We start from the raw sequence: 16,355 nt of genomic DNA, 5'->3' as shown, positions 1-16,355 counted from the left end.
GTGTGACATGCTAATTTGTACATTGTCAATAATATAATCCTCCGCCATGCTATTGATTCTAAGTGTATCAGATTGAGTCATGGTAAGAGGTGTCAAAGTTAAACCTTCTTTCCCCTTGACCACCGGCTTTAGTAGATGTTAAAGTACTATCATGACTGGGAGCAGCCGCAGCACTAGTACTGGGTTACTGCTTCAACTCTTCTATCGACTGATCCATATCGACTCTCAACACTCCTAGTATTGCCCCCTAATGATGTTATTTTTTAACACAGTGCCTAATCATGCAACACATTGTTTGGCAGAAAGCCCCAAGCCTAATTGTGGGTGTGTTCAGTTTCCCTGGAAACCAAACAGCATATCTCTCCTTCCCCCAACCCACCCAGCATTGTCCTATATTATCCATCATCTTCAAAGCGGCACCCTCTCCTTATGCAGAGCTGACTGTACAGAAAAGCTTGCTCAATAATCTCTCCTAAGTACATGGGTGCAAACACCACTTTGCATTCTGTCATACTGTCCACCGCCTTCCTGGCTTCTCTTTTTCTTTTGTTTGCAGGTGGTCTTGTTTTGATCATGTTTTATTCTATTTAATAAGCACAATATATTTTGTCTGCCTGCTTGAGAAAATAAATAAAAATGATTGTATTTCCATAGTGGGTACTGTCATTCCTGTACACATACAGCCTTACATGCTGGATGCGCTCAATCCCTAGATACTCCTCGGTACTGGAAAAGGGGGAGGGGTGCTGTAGTGTGCGCCTGCTCTGGGTGCTGCATCTCCACACAACACCTCTGGGTCTTGGTATAGTAAGATAAACCCAAAGCTATGTGATTGCACTGTATATGCCGACCTATCGCATTTGTAGTCTTTAGCAAATAATTTGCCACTGTGCTCTGAACTGTCCAGTAAAGCTTTCATTGCCTGTATATAAATATAGATAACAAATCCAAACATACACTTGTCTTTTATATTACAGGTTTGAACAGGCTTATTTAACCAGCCTGATTGGACTTAGACCAGAGAAATATTTCTGGACCGGTCTTTCCGATATGGAAGAAAAGGGAACTTTTAAATGGACCAACAGGGAAAAGGTTTTGTACACACACTGGAATGCCGACATGCCGGGTAAGTCACATATTCCATTGTGAAAGGGGTGGCAAGGTTGCCAGGAGGCCGGATGCAGTGTTCCATGTTGTAGACAGAGATAGTTGTCCATGGAAGCATATTTTAGTGGCAAAAATGTAGGGAATACATTAAAGCACGTATAAATTGGGATGTTATGAATATTTACAGACGTCCTCAGGCAGTTGTTGTTATGACAAATATTCACTATCTGCTTTGAAAGAAAACACAAAGTAAATAAATTTAACATTAAAACATGAACAACCCCTCTAACTCAAAGTAGTACTACTCAAATGTTGACATGGTCATAATATCATCATGCCTGGCAATTCAACATTGACCAAATCAATATTCATTATGTCGACACTTATTAAATGTTGACATTATTAGAATGTCGACAAACCGTTCCTGGTGGTCCAGTGGTGACATACCTGCTTCAGCAAGTCCGAAGGCTCCAGCAGGGTCTTCCAGATCAGCTGACCGTGTCTTCAGGCTGTTCCTGTGGCGGTTCTGGCAGTGAGTATTGCTAATACCTAACCCTCCCCCCTAGTGCCTAACCTCCTTTATTGCAGCATAAGACTTATCCTTCTCCTAATGCCTAACCCTGCCCTCCCGCAGCCAAACCATTACTCTCCCTTCCCACAGCCTAAAGCTGAGTACATCTGAACAACACATCGATCTTGCAACAGTCCGATACGATGCATCAACATATTGTGTCCACTAACACAATGCACAATCCGCCGTACAATGGCATTTTATATCTGTCACACGCTGCTCTGGAGACCCCAGAACCAGACCCCACTGCTTACCTTTGCGGGCGCTGACCCACGCTGTCTTCCGGCTCCCGCGCCGTACTCCTCTCTCAGGGCAGTCTCCTCTGTTGTCCTCTGGAGGGTCCCGCTGCTGTGCTGCTTCCACGCCGGCTCCTGCTGATCGCTGGTCCCTGCTGGTTACTTCCAAGAAGTGCTGTCTTCCGGTCCATGGGCGCGGCCATCTTGGATTGCCCATGTGACTTCACTACCACCAATGAGGAATCTTCTCCTTCTCTCTCAGCCTGTCAGGTCTCAGCGTCTACTATAAAAGGATCCCCAATACTGACACAAGTTGCCAGTGCAACTAGTTTCTTAGTTTTACTAAGCGAACCTTCCCACTGTGCTCCAAAGGTGTTTCCTGCTATCCAGATCAGTATTCACCTCACGGCTACCCAGCCACTCCACGTAGCATCCCAGCTACCAACGTCTCCACACGGCTACCCAGCCGCTCCACGTAGCGTCCCAGCTACCAATGTCTTCACACGGCTACCCAGCCGCTCCACATATCGTCCCAGCTACCAGCGTCTCCACACGGCTACCCAGCTGCTCCACATAGCGTCCCAGCTACCAGCGTCTCCACACGGCTACCCAGCTGCTCCACATAGCCACCCAGCTACCTACGTCTCCACACAGCTACCCAGCCACTCTACGTAGCCACCCAGCTACCAACGTCTCCACACAGCTACCCAGCCACTCCACGTAGCCACCCAGCTACCAACGTCTCCACACGGCTACCCAGCCGCTCCACATAGCCACCCAGCTACCAACGTCTACCCACGGCTCTCCAGCCGCTCCACGTAGCCACTCAGCTACCAACGTCTACCCATGGCTCTCCAGCCGCTCCACGTAACCACTCAGCTACCAACGTCTACCCACGGCTATCCAGCCATTCCACGTAGCCACCCAGCTACCAACGTCTACCCACGGCTATCCAGCCACTCCACGTAGCTTCCCAGCTCCTAACGTCCACTCAAGGCTTTCCAGTCTTTCCAAGTGGCTTCCAAGCTACCACGCTACTTCTACATTACTCAAACTCCCCATCAGTTCACTGCTCCCTCTCATGCAAAGGAACTTTATTAAGCCAAGTCTCCTCCAGCGAGCGTCTGCACCAAGTAGTACAGGTCCAAGGCCCAGTCCGGGAACACAGCCTCTAAATCCCACGATTGTGACAATATCATTACAGGGGTAATGTTACTGCACCACATCGTACATTGCCTTGTTCCATCATCCCATCTGATGTGCAACACATCAGATGGGAAGATACAACCAGACACTTCAATGAATTGACGGTACACACTATACGATGGTCATTGCAATCCATCTCAGATAACAAGATTGGCCAATATATTTTATAGTGTGTACCCAGTTCAACCCTGCTGTCATGATCCAGTGCAAGAATTCCTCTGTGGAGGACGGTGAGCCGAGGGGTTCGGGTGACTAGGGGAGTGACTAGACTAGGTCTCCTAGTTGCAGCCAAACCCAGGTTTGGCTAGACCTGCCCAGAGGCGCGGAGTCTAACTCACTTGGTGGTTTTCTCCAGTGACCCCTCCAATTGGGATTTGGTTTTCAGCTGCACCAAGTGAGCAGGTCGCGGCCCTCTGGACAGGTACCTGGGAATGGCAGAAGACCGGAAACTATAATGAATACAATATGCACTGGAGGTGAATGGAATGAATGAACTCTGGAAATGGAACTGAATGCTATAACACAGGCATGGACTGGAAACAGTTAAGTATGCAGAAAAACACAGACATATACTGGGGATTGCAAAGGCAAGAGCAGAGTGGACTCAGGGAATATATGGAAATGCTGGAAATGATTGGAGCTGATTACCAGAGACAAGACACTGAGCAAAGAACACAGACATATACTGGAGATTCCACAGACAAGAGCAGAGTGGACTCAGGGAATATATGGAAATGCTGGAAATTGATTGGAGCTGATTACCAGAGACAAGACACAAAGAGAAGTCAGGCATACACTAGGAGAGTGCTAAATGCAAGTGCAGATTTGCACTGACAAGACACAGGGCAGATTGACACAGGTATGTGCTGGGAGGTCCAGCTGTGGGCTAATTAATACCAGCAGGTAATCTGACACCTCAGTGACTCAAGGAAGCTGCAATACTAGCAGCACATATACAAAGACACACAGACAATGTCGATATTGTAAATGTGGACATAATGACGCATCCCCTACTCAGTAAAGCTGAGTTATCATGGAGAGCTTGGAGTTCTGTCTGAGACATACAGTATCTATAATGGGTGCACGGTTTGCTGTGGGTCGCTGATTCAAGGGGGGCCTGTGCCCTGATGAAGGTCTGACTGGGCGGCCACTGGCACCATATGTCCAAAGAAATCTCTGGAAATATGGCGCATGGGGAAAATATACCAGATTCTAAAATATTGCAAAAAGTGGAGGAGTTGTTCTACATGAAGTCACATATGTGAAATGGTAAACACACATTTTATTTGGGACTGTATGATGAGATGGAGTAGAGAGGCATTTCCAGTTAGAGACGAACTGTTATTGGCCGAGTGACGAGGGGAGGAGAGTATATGAGTCGAGGTGAGGCTGGAGATGTAGGGAGGAGAAAGGAGGTTAAGGGCTTTGTAGGTGAGTGAGGAGTTTGATTCTTTGCCTGATAGGGAGCTAGTGGCAAAGGTCACTATTTAGTCAATGTTTGCCTACTTGGCAATCCAAGGAAAGTGTCGACTAGTGACAGGAGAGGATTCCACCTGCAGAGACGGATTATCCTGTGTTGGAGATCATCAGAGTAACATGGCTGGAAGTTATTGCTCCAGTAGTATATTGGTTGTGTGAATTTTGGATATGACTGTTTTGGCCACTAGTAACAGATACAGAACATCATATTTACAATCTGCATTACTATTTGCATCATAACATATTCATTACAATATCAACTTTGAAGGAAGAAAACAAGGCTGTGTTGTTATGAAAACTGGAAACAAGGGCGGATTGTGGGATGTTGTCATCTGTGATGAAAAAGCTAAGTATGTCTGCAAGAAATTGGCACAAGGAGTGACACCGCCTCCCCCCCCGATGACGACAGCTGAACCAACATGTCCGGAAGGATGGAAAACATCCATCAATATAAGTTCATGTTACAAAGTATGTATAGTAGACTGATATAATATAATTTTTCTTCTAGGAATGTAATAACAAACAAACCAGATTGTATCTTAAAACTTAATGGGGAATATTTTGACAAAGCTTTAGCAACTAGCAGTGCACCTAGATTTGCAAGCTGGCAGAAAAATCAGATAATGCGCAGTGTGCAAAAGCATAAATATCACATAAAATTCCAGCCTGCTAGTGCTTTAGAACAAGCAATTTCACTGAGTTACACTTTTTCAATTTCTCTTCAATTTAGCTTTATCATGATTAGGGGCCACTCAAAAGTGGTGTCCAAACACAAAACATACAGTTGCTATTGTTCCGTAAAATAGGGCTGGTAGACCACATGGGCCTGGGGCTGAAAATGTTTAAGGGCCTATACTGAGAAGTGGAGAAGGTGTGGCCAGTGCCGTGTGGGTGTGGCCGGAGTCACGTGGGCACTTACAGCATATACACTACATACACTATCAGCCCTAATGTCTCTTTATGCTGCAATTAAAAAAAATAAATACAATTGCAGCATTTTGTGAGAAAACTAGAAATAAAATGTTAATACTGATGATGATTTATGGGCAACTGTGTGGCCAGCTAGGCAGCTGTTTCTCTTGCTGCCATGATGATGGGCCTATTTTTATGAGGGGGCTTGGAGCTTGAGCTCCATCTGCTCTATTGCTAATCTGACCCTGCCTACCACAAGGTAGGTCACCTAAGGCGCCAGGTATTGGTGGCATCTGAAATACTATGGACCTGATTCAAACACACAGCAGCATGTATTGGAGGCCACCCCTCTTTGATTTTTTGCAAATACCACTATAAACTCCTTCCCTTGTGTACATCCATGCAGTGGAATGTGCAAAATCTGAGACGCCAACTTTTAGCATCCGTGCGCTCTGTAATGTCGATTGGTGCATCCTTATACACCTCCATTGGTTGTACCATCAGAACTTGCTCCAGCCCTATGGCAACTGCAGTTTATCCATCCTACTCCTGCTGTGATGATACCGGGCTTAGGGCCTGATTCAGAGCCGCTCGCTCTGACAGAGCGCTCGCTCTGAATCAGGGCCAGGCTTTTTTTTTATGGAGCAGCCTCCTGGCCGCTCGCATAGCTGTGGGTGACCACCCACAGCTATAGCGAGCGGCCATGATGATGGTCGCGATGGTCAAGACCATTGCGACCATCGGGCTTGCGATGAGACCCTTGTGGTAGGGTCTCGTGGCCGCAAGCCCCAGAGAGCTTCTGGCTCAAATCGAGCCGGAAGCTCTCCCAATGACATAACTGGTGATGTCAGTGGGGCTGCCCCCCCGGCCCGCCCACCAAACGGGCCGAGCTGTCACTCAACTTCGCAGCTTACCCCCTTAGGGGCGAGACCCGGAGCGATGCAGTGCCCGTCGCTAGCCGGCTCCATCGTGCGCATGCACTGTGGGCTACCATCGACCCGGTTGCGAGCGCTCAGCGCTTGCGACTGGGTCTGAATCAGGCCCTTAGTGTATCACTCTGAGCCATACAGCTGGCCTACTCAGTACCTATCCAAGGTTCAAATACTCGAAAAAATAATAGCCCGCAACAAATAGCACTACAGTCTGGTACAGACAATATACAGGGTATAATGAAAACACCTCACCAGTATCCAAGCTTCCCTTGGGATGCAGACCCTCTCTCTTTGAGGCTACCAGCAAGGCAGCAGTCCCCAGGACCTGGAGAGGTAGATACAGACCTGTACTCCAGGTACAAATTGTCGCTATGCTGTCACATGGCAGAGATCAAAATTTCAAAGCCAGTCTGGTTTTAGCTATCATTGGGTAGTGAATGCCCCATTGCTGTGCTCGTCTAGTGAAGTCCCTTGGCAACACTGGGGCAATCTCCAATAGTGTCATTTCTTTCTCCATTGGCTGGTTTCCAGAGAACTCAAAACCCCCAGTAAATCTATATGGGGAAACAGGATTACCGAACAGCTTCCTTCCCACCCCTAAACAAAACACAGAAAAGGGACCATAAACTGGCAAACTTGTAAATCCCAGGAAATGCAATGCATCCAACAAAATTCTGCACAACTGCAGTAACATCACAGTGCTCTGGGAAGACTGTGGGCTGTGCTGGAGTCTCCTGGACAAATCCTCCATTCTGAAGGATTACACTCTCCAACTACGCAACCATTTCTACTGTGTACTCAACTTCAATCACCTATGGAACATCAAGATAGTGGATTCCTTCTGCCCCCCTTGTACAAGTAAAAGCTGTTTAAAGGCTTGCAAATGTTGGGTCTCAAGGTTGCCCAGTGATGCTGACCCATCCTCGTCTGAAGATCCTTCTGGGATTTCAATGGCAATGGGTTGGCTGTGGCATCTGTGAACTCCACCATCTCATTCATGCTGTGGATTTGTAGATCAGTCAGGAAAATCCTTATAACTTGGTCTGGAAAAGGTGGCTCTGTTGGCAAGGGTAGCATTAACGCCTCTTCTGAAACAATTGGTTTGCCTTCCTTGGGCCTCTTCTCTGCATCAACCACTCTTAATTGTGGTATGACTTACTCTCTGGCTGAGGGATTAAGCTGATGCAGACAGTGCCTCCTGGCATACACTCATTGTCCTTGGATGCCAGCCTCCCTCAGCATAGCTAGCAGTATATATGGTTCCACACTTGCCTCTTTAGCTGCCTCCTTCCCAGCATCCATTTAGAAGCTTCCCTTTCCCAGCTGGGCTGGCTGAGGAGCAAGGTGTCTTGCTGAAGCTGACCGTATACCAATTGCAGCTGGAAGGGACATCTTTTCCCTGAGGATAACTTCTACATATGCCTTGCAAAAGTATTCACCCCCTTTGCATTTTTTTCATGTTTTGTTGCCTCACAACCTGGAATTAAAATGGATTGTTTGAAGATGTGCATCATTTCATTCACAGAACTTGCCTACAACTGAAGTTGTGTTTTTTTATATTGTGAATCAAACAACATTTAGGACAACATAACAGAAAACTTCAGCGTGCATAACTATTCACCCCCCTAAAGTCAGTACTTTGTCGAGCCACCTTTTGCGGCAATTACAGCTGCTAGAGGCTTTGGATAAGTCTTTATGAGCTTGTCACATCTTGCCCCTGGGATTTTTGCCCATTCCTCAAGGCAAAACTGCTCAGCTCCTTCATGTTGGATGGTTTCCACTTGTGAATAGCAATCTTCAAGTCTGACCACAGATTCTCAATTGGATTGAGATCTGGGCTTTGACTAGGCCATTCCAACACATTTAAATGTTTCCCCTTAAACCACTCGACTGTTGCTTCGGGTCATTGTTCTGCTGGAAGGTGAACCTCCGCCCCAGTCTCAAATCACAGGCAGACTGAAACAGGTTTTGCTCAAGAATATCCCTGTAATTAGCACCATCCATCTTTCCCTCGACTCAAATCAGTTTCCCAGTCCCAGCTGCTGAAAAACATCCCCACAGCATGATGCTGTCACCACCATGTTTCACTGTGGGGATGGTTTTCTTGGGGTGATGGGATGTGTTGCGTTTGCGCATGACATACCATTTTCCTTGGGTGGCCGAAAAGTTACATTTTAGTCTCATCTGACCAGAGCACCTTCCTCCATACATTTGGGGAGTCGCCCACATGCCTTTTGGCAAACTCAAATCGTGTCTTCTTATTTTTATCACTAAGTAATGGATTTTTTCTGCCCACTCTTTCATAAAGCCCAGCTCTATGGAGTGTATGGCTTATTGTGGTCACATGCACAGATATACCAGTCTCTACTGTGGAACTCTGCAGCTCCATCAGGGTTACCTTTGGTCTCTGTGCTGCCTCTCTGGTTAATGCCCTCCTTGCCCGGTCTGTGAGTTTTGGTGGGTGGCCCTCGCGGCCCTCTCTTGGCAGGTTTGTTGTGGTACCATGTTCTTTCCATTTGATGATGATGGATTTGATGGTGGTCCAGGGCATCATCAAAGAGTTGGATATTTTTTTATAAATTAACCCAGAATTGTACTTCTCAACAATTTTGTCCCTGACTTGTTTGGAGAGCTCCTTGGTCTTCATGGTGTGATGCCTCTTCCTTAGTGGTGTTGCAGCCTCTGGGGCCTTTCAGAAAAGATGTGTTTATATTTATACTGACAGATCATGTGACACTTAGATTTCACAAATCATTTCACTAATTATGTGACTTCTGAAAGTAATTGGTTGCACCAGAACTTTTGAAGGGCTTCATAGCAAAGGGGGCGTTTACATATGCCCAAGCCAATTTTCAGAATTTTATTAATAAAGATTTTTTTTTTTATATATATATATATATATATTTTTCTCATTTCACTTCACCAACTTAGATTATTTTGTGCAGATCCATCACATAAAATTCCTATTAAAAAAAAAAAAAAAATTACAGGTTGTAATGTAACAAAAAAGGTAAAAAGCCAAAGGGGTGAATACTTTTGCATTTAGTGGAAAGAAAGAATGTGTTGCAGGAGGGGCCTTTCAGCATCCACCCTTTGACATTGGTCCTGCCAGATTGGGCTATTGAGCGTTCCCCAATCTAATGCCTCTTGAGCCAGTTCAAAACAGTCCTCTAAGAATTCCAACTGCTCCAAGAGACTCATCTTGGGACCCGGCTGTAGAATTCACATTCGGTATACGCTGAAAGCCTTGACCAGGTTTACTTAATCATAGCTGAGGTCCTTGATGATTTCCCTATGATCCGTCTAATGATAAGAGACACTACGCAGTTCACATTCAGTTTCTTAGTCTACACGGTCCATCCCTACCAAAGGATCTACTGGGGTTGATGACCAGGACTCTTGCAGCTCCTTCGCTTCTGTGCAAGCAACAGGCCCATCTGTAGCCTAGCTGGATTGCTGGGTATGAGTATTGGGATTCAACACTGTTTCAGCTGGCTTTCCCCTTGAACACTGACTTGGTAGTGTCAGATTTTCAAAGACAGGATGTGGTGTCTTTCGAGACAGCTGGCCTAACTGCTAGGTGATCGATTTAATGAGCATCTTCCCTTCAAGTTCTTTAGCCAGAAAGCACCATATGTGCACTGGAAGAAGGCATCTATGAGGGCTTTCATCTGCTCCCAGTTGTCGGCTCCTTCTATCTCTATGCAAACATTGAAGAAGTGCTCCCAGGGATATGGGCACTCATTATATATTGATGAAGGTGACGTTCCACATACTGGAGCTTTACCGGAAAGTCTACATCCAGGACCAAAATCTCCCCTGAATGCCTATGACAGTTCTGTCCCTTCTTTGGGCCATCTTTATGGTGCAGCTTTTACCCACTCGCATTCACAGTGGGGCTGGGATTTACTACCATGCACTTTACACCAAGGGTTTCTGTGCCATGAAATTTGCTGTGCACTCCAGGTCTTCTCACTCAATACTGCTGGTAGGGTACACGGATCCTCCCCAGCTAGTATTCAGGTTGTACTTCTTTTACGCCTCTTATTGGAGTCCTGACACTGGAACCTCTATGTTTGGGAACATACAGTAGCCTGTTAAAAAGCTTTTTGTGTGTACCAAACCACACTAAACTCACATCTAGGCAGACCACAATCCTAGCCTCATTCCGGGGGTCACCTCATTGTGATATCCCTCATGGAACATGGCCCACTATTCTGTACTGCCTGGAGGGTGAATGCACCTACCCTTGAGCAAGTACCCTTGTCACTCTTGGATCCTTTTGTGGCTCACAACTAGTGGCTACAGGTACTCCCAAGCAACTATAGCACTTTTGGCGGATGCACTGCTTCCGAAGACCTTGAGAGGTAGATACTGACAAAGGAAATACTCACTCCAGGGATCATTTGTCCCTTTCCTGTCATATGGCAGAGATCACAATCTCAATGCCAGTCTGGCTGTAGCTATCACTGGTTAGTGAATGCCCCATTGCTGTTTTTGCAAACTCTCTTAAAGGCAGAAGTGACCTTGTGAGGAGTCCCAGGCCCTGCCCGATTGGTATTATTCTGTGTTTACCTTTTCACAGGTAAAACCTGCAGTCAAAGGGATAGCAGATGAGACACTCTTGATATAATTAGGGACAGATATTGTTTTGTGGCTATACAGCAGAAGTTGTATAGAGGTCACAATCCAGAGACATTACATTTAAGCTCAATGTGTTTCCTGACATCACAACTGGAGGGGCATTTTAATTTGGCCACCCAGTTAAGCTTTCAGTCACCTGTGCTACTGCATCAAGTGCTACACAGCAGATGCGATATGTCTGTGAACAAACTTGTTCTAAGACATATTGCGGGTACTTACCCAATCCTGTCGTGATTCTGACTCTCGATATTCTGACTGCCAGCATCCTGACCGCCAGGATCCCGTATCCAACGCAGGTGATTAATGACTTAATTACCAGCATGGACTACACATGACAGCTGGCTATTCATTCTGTATGAGCCCAGCAGTCATTGCTGGGTCATTAATGTTTTTTTGCCTGTTCAGATCGGAATCTGTTTAGCCCGACGGGTTGGAATCCTAACAACATCAGGTAAGCAGTCTAACCCTCCCATCCCCCCCACCTAACCCTCCCTTAGTGGTGCCTAACCCTAACCTACCCTCCTAGTGCCTACCCCTAATCTACCCCCGTTAGTGCCTAAACCTAACCCCCCCTCCCCGCTCCCTAAACCTAATCCTCCCAGGGGGGTGCCTAACCCTGACCCCCCCATAGTGGTGCCTAACCCTATCTCCCCCTTTCCCTACCCTAACCCTCCCTTAGTGGTGCCTAACCCTAACCCCCCCTAGTGCCTAACCCTATTCTACTCCCGTTAGTGCCTAAACCTAACCCCCCCTCCCTGCACCCTAAACATAACCCTCCCGCTCCGGGGGGTGCTTAACCCTTACCCCCCTTAGTGGTGCCTAACCCAAACCCTCCCGGAGGGGTGCCTAATCCTAAATCCTCCCAGGGGTTCTTGACGCTAACCCCCGCCCCCCCCCCCCCACGTCTACACACTAAGACTCCAGGCTTACCTTCGTTCGATAAGCCCGTTGTTGGTAGTAGTGGGGCTAATGATAGCCGTCGGGATTTTGACGCCTATCTTTAGTCCCATGTAGGGATGTGGCTGTCGGGTATCCTACCTATCTCATTCTGATCTGCAATGCCTAGAACCTGCCTCTGATATGTACTAATGTATCAGCCAAGATTTCTGGATACCTGTCACTGTATTGCTGGTTTATACTCAAAGTTTCTGGACTTTGTTTTGCCATGAAAACTTGTGTTCTGTGCTGCTAAGCAAATTAACTACTGACATTTATCAAGTTACCCTCCCGCTGTTGAGTATGGATGTTTTTAGTCTTATATTCCTATGAGCTGTAGTGATTTGCCAAGTTTTATTGGCTTGCTTCGCGCATCCTGTCATTACCATTAAACAACCTGCACTACCCTGCTACTGTTTTTTTGCCAAGAATAAATATCACTGCATGCATTTTGCTACGTACTGTATATCCTGAGACTTATTGAGCAACTGCACCCAGAGGGTTCATAACAGTAAGAAGTGAGGCAGCACTCATGGGACAAATGGCTGCGCCGCCTATAGTGTCAATGAGGCACACCCTGGCCTTGGCTTAAAGTCTGTCTAAGGCTGTGCAGCCCATTTTAACAAACTTTTGGCATTCCAAACTAGTCTTCTTATTCTCCAATGCACACCTACTCTTTTGGCAAATACCAGGGTTGACAGTGATATATTTAAAGAAGGTCCCTCATTTGCTGCCCACGTGCATAGGGAAACCTGATGCTGGTAATAGATGGTATCCTGCTCCCTCATGTAGGAATGGGGAACATGAGGACGCCTATCATTTTGCAGGTTGCTTTTGGCAGCAGATAGGTTAAAACAGTGGTTCCCAAACTTTCTTGAATCACAGGGCCATAGAGTGTCAGCATTTTTTTCAGGGCCCCCAAAGGCCAAAAATTACTTATCAAGATAATCATCAAAAATGTATTATATTAAGAATATTGTGCTCACTTACTGTTTCATCCTTAGGTCTGAATTGGGGACACTGTAATGTGGCATATGAATTGCCCCAGACATATTTTCCTGCACACCTCTATGAGATGTGAGAGAAAATTGTGGTTGCATTTTCCTGGCGTCACAATATCACTGTACGACCATTGGATGCAATCGAAGCGCCCGCATACTGTGCAAAAAGAAAAGAAAAAAAAGTACCCATATATTTTGCTGATTATAGAAAATGAAAGCTAAAATAACAACAGTAATATTTTCCTTTAAGTTACAGGTTGGGACCTCAAAGGTGATAAACTGCCTGACACCAATATTCATGGAATTGATCGATTTTTGCTACTGCGCTTGTGTGAAAAACCCTAGAAACTTGTAGGGTGCATGCATTACACTGTGTGTACGCAGGGAGCCGGAGTTGTGATTGAGATGAACAGTATCAGAAAATGTATTGGAAATGTGCTGGGCATTCGTAGGCGGCAGCTATTCAGACTCACAGAGATGGTCCTTCTTCTGGGCATGTTATGGGAGTGTCACGGGTGTCACTCTCATTGGAGGCCATACTCTACAATCTGCACCTGCCGTAGGGCTGATGCAAGTTATGATGGTACGACCAATGGTGGTGTCTAAGGACGCACAGCCCCTGGAGACGCTCAGTGGGCGCCTCTGTCCTTGCAGACAGAGGTGTAGCATGTGGCCAGGGTGCCCGGAGCACGAACGTGCTACCCCCCCACCCTCCCCCCAAAAAAGTGTGTTATATAATATAAATGCAATATATATAACATACATACATGTCAGGGTCACACATACATACATACATACATACATACAGGCAGGGTCACACATACATATATACATATAGGCAGGGTCACACATACAGGCAGGATCACACATACATATACAGTATATTTTATATATATATATATATATTAGGGATGAGCGGGTTCGGTTCCCTGAGAACCGAACCCACCCGAACTTCGGGGATCCGGGGCGATCCGAGCCCAAGCTCGGATCTCCCTGTCTGCCCCGGATCCCTCTCCCGAGGCAAAACCTCGAGATCTGCTGTCGGATCTCGAGGTTTTGCCTCGAGCGGCCATTTAAAAAAAAATGCCTTTGCCTTTAATGGGCAAAGTGCTGATTGGCTGACAGAGCCGTCTGTCACGGCTCTCAGCCAATCAGCATTATGGTGCTCATTTGCATGTAGCACGGACTCGTGAGATCCGTGCTACATGCATCTGTGTGATTGACAGTGACACAGAGCACAGATGGGTCAGTGAGACCCGTCTGTGCTGCTGTGTATTTCAATGACACAGATGCACGCACGGACCAGGAGATCCGTGCTACTTGCATCTGTGTCATTGACACAGAGCACTAACGGGTCCGTGAGACCCGTCTGTGCTGCTGTGGTAAATAAAAAAAAAAAAACCTGTGTAAAAAGAGAAAAAAATGGCGTGCCCCCCCCCCAAAAAAAGAGCAACCAGCCCCGGGCATTAGTGACCCAGTGCTGGGTGTGCTTAAATACAGGGGACAAACGACATAGGGGTCCCCTGTACTTAAACACAACCAGCACCGGGCTAGTCAGAACCAGAGCTGGTTGCCAAAATACGGGGGACAAACGACGTAGGGGTCCCCCGTATTCTGCGCAACCAGCTCTGGGCTCTGATCCGGTCCTGGTTCTGGAAATACAGGGGAAAAAAATGAGTAGGGTTCCCCTGTATGTTCCAGAACCAGCACTGGACTTTTTCTAGCGGGGGGCTGATGCCACAGCCAGGGGAGCCCTTTCACCGGGCCCCCCAGCCGCAGCATCAGCCCTGACCGCTAGTCAGCCCAGGCCGGGGATCCCTGGAGAGCTGGGGACCCCCCCAATAAAGGGGTCACCCTCTCCAGGGCACCCCAGGCCCAGGCTGATAGCCCGGGGCTATCCCCGCCACCCCTGGTGGCGGTGGGTGGCGGGTTGATTGTGTGGTGTGGTGTAAATAAAGAATATCAAACATTGTCTTTACAAGTAGAACTGCAAGTCCCAGCAAGCCTGCCCCGCATGCTGGTACTTGGAGAACCACAAGTACCAGCATGCAGGGCATTAAGGGCCCACTAGTACCTGTAGTTCACCTGTAAAAAAATGTTTAAAAAAAACACAGGACACACACACCGTGACAGTATAAGTTTATTAAACATACATACACACACACACACACACACACACATGTACACATACTCACCTATGTAACCCTGTAGCATCGGTCCACTTGTCCGGTAAAGTATCCATAGGGGACCTGTGAAAAAAAACATACTCACCATCTCCTATGCGAGGTTCTGTCCTCTTCGTTCCAAAGTAGGCATCCCCGGACTTGGCAAAAAAAAAAAAACGAAAACGCGATCCACGAACTTAGTACCGTTCTATAGAACGGTACTTCCCGAATGAGAGCTTAGCGGCGGGGTATCACCATGGAAACCCCGCTGCTAAGCGTTCATTGGCTGAGAGAGGCCATCTCCCGTCTCTCAGCCAATGAACGGCTCCCTCCATTGTAGTCAATGCTGGGAGCCGCAAGGTTATTAAAGTTTACCCTGCGGTTCCCACCATTGACTACAATGGAGGGAGCCGTTCATTGGCTGAGAGACGGGAGATGACCTCTCTCAGCCAATGAACGCTTAGCAGCGGGGTTTCCATGGTGATACCCCGCCGCTAAGCTCTCATTCGGGAAGTACCGTTCTATAGAACGGTACTAAGTTCGTGGATCGCGTTTTCGTTTTTTTTTTTTGCCAAGTCCGGGGATGCCTACTTTGGAACGAAGAGGACAGAACCTCGCATAGGAGATGGTGAGTATGTTTTTTTTCACAGGTCCCCTAGGGATACTTTACCGGACAAGTGGACCGATGCTACAGGTTACATAGGTGAGTATGTGTACATGTGTGTGTGTGTATGTATGTTTAATAAACTTATACTGTCACGGTGTGTGTGTCCTGTGTTTTTTTAAACATTTTTTTTACAGGTGAACTACAGGTACTAGTGGGCCCTTAATGCCCTGCATGCTGGTACTTGTGGTTCTCCAAGTACCAGCATGCGGGGCAGGCTAGCTGGGACTTGCAGTTCTACTTGTAAAGACAATGTTTGATATTCTTTATTTACACCACACCACACAATCAACCCGCCACCCACCGCCACCAGGGGTGGCGGGGATAGCCCCGGGCTATCAGCCTGGGCCTGGGGTGCCCTGGAGAGGGTGACCCCTTTATTGGGGGGGTCCCCAGCTCTCCAGGGATCCCCGGCCTGGGCTGACTAGCGGTCAGGGTTGATGCTGCGGCTGGGGGGCCCGGTGAAAGGGCTCCCCTGGCTGTGGCATCAGCCCCCCGCTAG

The 16,355-nt window shown here is 47.2% G+C and overlaps 1 pseudogene; it reads left to right on the top strand.

Annotated features, from left to right (window-relative positions):
* Positions 1 to 16,355, top strand: part of LOC148517456 (macrophage mannose receptor 1-like) — a 268,777-nt pseudogene that overhangs the window by 79,396 nt on the left and 173,026 nt on the right.

The sequence above is a fragment of the Taudactylus pleione genome, unplaced genomic scaffold (assembly GCF_031769625.1).
Source record: "Taudactylus pleione unplaced genomic scaffold, aTauple2 ptg000216l, whole genome shotgun sequence".
NCBI classification, from domain to species: Eukaryota; Metazoa; Chordata; class Amphibia; order Anura; family Myobatrachidae; genus Taudactylus; species Taudactylus pleione.
Note: the sequence above shows the minus strand (reverse complement) of the source record. Positions and strands in the feature narration are given on the sequence as shown.